A 4,691-nucleotide genomic window follows, 5' to 3' on the forward strand; every position below is an offset into this window, starting at 1 on the left:
TGTCTGATCTCTACTTTTGAGTATGGGAAGAAAATGTTTTGGATGAATTTCCAAATATGAACTATATTTTCTAAAAAAATGTAGTACATACTAATATCAAGGTATGGAGTTTTAATCATTTGCTCTCTCCCATGCTTTTACGAGTTAGAGCAGTGTGTCAAGAAACGATGGGAAGTTCAATCCAAATATAAATGGAAACGCATAACCCAAACAATGGATAAATCTTCAAGCGCCCTTTGCCTATATGAATATGAGTAGAGCGTGTCAGGACATGTTATAGAGTTTGGTTCCAAGACGAATAAAAACACATGATGCAATAGTTGAATAAATCTTCTGAGTTTCACGTCGTTTAGGTGACTACAAATTATACGTCCATTAACAACACACCGACATTTCTGCTAGTATATATATAAAAAAACTAAAGCAGAGTATAGCAAATTAAAATTTAAAAAAAACCATCTCGACCAAGTTCCCAACCTTCGTCCCCCTCCCCCTTCCTTCTTTCGTTCACCGCCGACACCACCTCTCTCGAGTGGCAGAACCGTCCGAAATAGCACATCTTCGGAGGCGCTCGTCTAGTCGTCTTCCACCAGACACTAAGCACCCCGAAAGCAAGCTACATCCGGCGGATTCCATCGAGCACACCCTAAGGGAGAACTCGAATAATCCACGTTTTTCCTCTAGGATCCAATAATGAGAACGAGTTTACAATACTTAGTCCATTTCATACAACCAGAGTTCTTAGAAATACATTATTACAGTACCAAGTTTAGAGTGCGGAATTTAAACAGCGGAATTAAAATAAATGTCTATCGATAATATACAAGGACCCAGCTGTGCCCACCAGAAGAATCCTTCACACAACAGCTACTCCTCAAGCAGCACCTACAACAGGGGTAAATAAACCCTGAGTACACAATGTACTCACAAGACTTATCCGACTAGTGGGAATGCTTTCCCGACTCTAAGGATATGATAATCTTTATGGGTTGCTGGGTTTCCTTTTTGCAAAAAGCAATACTAGTAGTAAATCCTTATGTATGTGTTTCATTAGCGGTCATGATTAGTTCATTAGCTAACTGTCGGGGACCCATATTAGGATACCCAAAGAGGAGGAGCTAATGACCATCAACATTGATTCATCCGCGCGATCAAGAGCGCGACTACACCGCTTGTCGGGTAACTTCTCGTCCGACCACCAAGACCATGGGCCCTGCCTCGTCTGACCCTTGAGGGTTGGCTCCGCCTCGGTGGGCGCTATAGCCACGGGCCCCATCTCCCTCAACCCCCAAGGGTTGACTCCACCTCAGGCTAACTCCTAAGGGCTACGCGTGACTCCTTCATAACGACACGCGTAGATAAGGTAGCGTACTTAAGTCAACTACAATACCAAGGACCGTACCCTGCATGCCTACAGGAAAGTACCGTCAGGATATGACAAGAAGGGCGCTTTGCGACCTTCTAGGCATGTTAGAGCCCAAAACAGTGTTGTAGGCACCGACATTTGCCTTATAGTATTGTGGGCGCCATCATTTGCCCTCGAGCATGGATCCGGACGGAACCTCACGACAACCACTACGGTCCTGGAGGGAACTCGCATCACCTACAGTAATGGATGTGCAGTCACTGCGCCATTTGCTCCCTATATGGCCACAAATCAGCACCTTGGTCCACCATGCCGCCCACCGGGGCAGGATGGGATGTGACAACTCGCTGACAATGCCAGGACATGGCATCATCAGCGGACAGACACCTAGCGTGGCCCTATCAGGATCAGTGGACATGCGCCCAGCGTGGAGCTATCCCTATCCCCACCTGCCATGTTAGTGGGGCCCGCATAGATGAAAAGGAAGACCTGACATCGTTGAATGATTTCCTTTGCCTCTAGATTTCCTCTTTTCTCCCATTTATAATCCCTGCTCTTAATTGGCCTATAAAATGGAAGGCAGGGAACCCCACTAAGGGGATCAAGACAACACATCACACATCACATCACACATAGCTAAGCCACAACCAAGCTCTCAGCACCTATTTGACCTTTCCATCAGAGACTTGGGACCTATTCCTCTCTCACCTGCTTGTAACCCCTACTACAAACTTTTTAGTGCTAATAACACGAGCAGCAGCCACGAACTGGATGTAGGGACATTATGCCCGAACCAGTATAAATCTTGTGTCTTTTTAGCACACCATCTGGGCCAGACATATAATAACACAAATTTACTCATTGGTGTTTACTCAAAACACTGATAGTTGGCGCGCTAGGTAGGGGCCTTTGTGCGTCCCGACATTAACATCAGGCCACGGATGGCTAGCCACGGTATCAGCTGGGTCCTAGGCACACACGTGCATTTTGGAGACCTAGACTTCATCATCACGGTGGAGGGGGAGCTGGCGTAGGTGCTCGTTGTTGTCCAAACCCTCCACTCCACCGGCCTCGATGCGATCACCAAGATGCTTGAAGAGCTACTGGTTATCGGGGGAGAGCCGTTCTCCCTAGAACACCTCATCCTGAGCACCTCGATAATGCTCCCGTTCGGTCTCCACAATGCCACGAAGACTGTTAGCCACCTTGTGGCGCAACGCATGATTCCACCTCCCATGAACGACGAATTCATGGGGTGATCGAACATGTCACAGAATCTTTCCAAGACCTCCTTGTAGAGGAGCCAGAGTTGCCCTCTGGCTCTGACTCTAGCAGGGGGAGTCATCACCCCTCTCACGAATGCTTCATGATAGGTACCCCTAAGGGACACGATGAAAGCGTCCATGAGGAGGAGGCTACCCCAACAAATGACCTCGACAACGAGGCTGAGAGGGAGACAGCAGCCCCACCATGCATGCGGGTGGAGCAGCTAAAAGCTTGACACCAAGAGCTTGAGGAAGCGTGACTCTAGCTCGAGCAGGAGCGTGCGGAGCTCGATCGAGAGATCAAGCGCCATGGAGACGGCGGGCGCGCACGTGCCATGGCCCGTGACATGAACCGAAGGATCATTACGGATGATGAAACCATCCCTCACTTCATCCAAGCAAGGTAGAACATCACTGCCATGATGGCCTTGCTCCATGCTCTTCTAGTGGCCACGACACCCGAGGATCATTAGGCCCACCGCAAGATTCACACGCTGCTCGAGCGTGTGGCGGCGCAGCAGGCTGAGAGCTCATTGTCTCGGCGATGCAAGCTCGATGCCAGCCAATGCACGCTCTCCGAGCGCCCTAGTAGAGACATGTCGGCCCACCAGGCGCCACGAAGCGGCAGGCAGCGCACCGCGGTCTGGGTGCATTAGCGTCTCGGTCATGACCATGATGAACGTGACACCCTCGACGCTCGTAGGCATACCCATGATGACCCAAGAGAGGGAGCTAGTCGTGGCTATCACCTTCACCGTGGTGGACGCTACGACAGTGGCAAGGGCTGAAGCCCAAGCCCTGGCCTATAGGGGCCTTAGGCCTTTGGTCGACACATCCTCAATGTTGCCTTCCCACCAAGGTATCGACCACCAACCAACATCCTAAAGTACTCTAGGGAAATGAACCTTAGACTATGGCTCGAGGATTATCGGCTTGCCTACCAAGCCGGTGGTGCAGAGAATGATGATTTTATTATCCGCAACCTTCCATTGTTCGTGGCCAATTTGGCACGAACATGGTTGGAACACCTACCATCTAACAGAATCCAGAGTTGGGCGGACCTGAAGGAAATCTTAGTGGGGAACTTCCAGGGCACATACAAACACCCTAGGAACCCTTGGGACCTCAAGAACTGCCGATAGAAGGCTGGTGAAACCCTTTGTGGGTACATCCAGCATTTCTCCTAGTAGTGCAACGAGCTACCTAACGTCATCAATGCCAACGTTATAGGATCCTTCCTGTATGGGACCACCTATGATTCCCTGGTTCACAAACTGGGATGCAAGGGCCCACAAAACCACTAAGGAACTTCTCGACATCGCCACCAGCCATGCCTCATGCGAAGAAGCGGTCAGAGCGATCTTCGACCGTCTCAAAGGCAAGGCAGGCATGATGAGGACACCGGTGAAGGCGCCTCCAATCGTCCTACCAATAAAAATAAAAAAACAACGATGCGAGGGCTTGCTCTTGGCTGCCGTAGACCACAGGGGTGGTCAGAAGCCTATGAAGGGTACTCTGAACCACTTCAAGAAACTACTCCAGGGACCATGCCTGAACCATGCCTTTCCCGTTAAGCATCTATACAAGGACTGCGGCCTCATGAAGCGGTTCTTGTCCGGAGGCTCAAACAAAGGGGAGCACGAGAAGGACCCTAACCCGACCATGGATGCCGCTGAGGGGAAAGACGGTGGCTTTACAATGCTAGATGGCTGCCTCATGATCTTTGAAGGATTAGAGACCTATGACTCCAAGCGCCGCCAGAAGATCGTGCACCGCGAGATCTATACGAATGAACTGACCATGCCTACCTTCTCCGGTGGTTAGAGTCCGCTATAACCTTTGATTGGACCAACCACCCAGAGAGCGTCCCACAACCAGGGAGATACCTACTCATGGTTGACCTGATCCTCGGCATGAAGCGGCTCACTAAAGTACTGATGGATGGAGGCAGCGGCCACAACATCATGTACGTCGAGACGTTTGACGCTATGGGCATCGACCGAGCGCGCATCTAGCCAACCGGAGCGCCCTTTCATGGCATCATGCCTAGAAAGCAGGCC

Source organism: Miscanthus floridulus, chromosome 2, assembly GCF_019320115.1.
Source record: "Miscanthus floridulus cultivar M001 chromosome 2, ASM1932011v1, whole genome shotgun sequence".
NCBI classification, from domain to species: Eukaryota; Viridiplantae; Streptophyta; class Magnoliopsida; order Poales; family Poaceae; genus Miscanthus; species Miscanthus floridulus.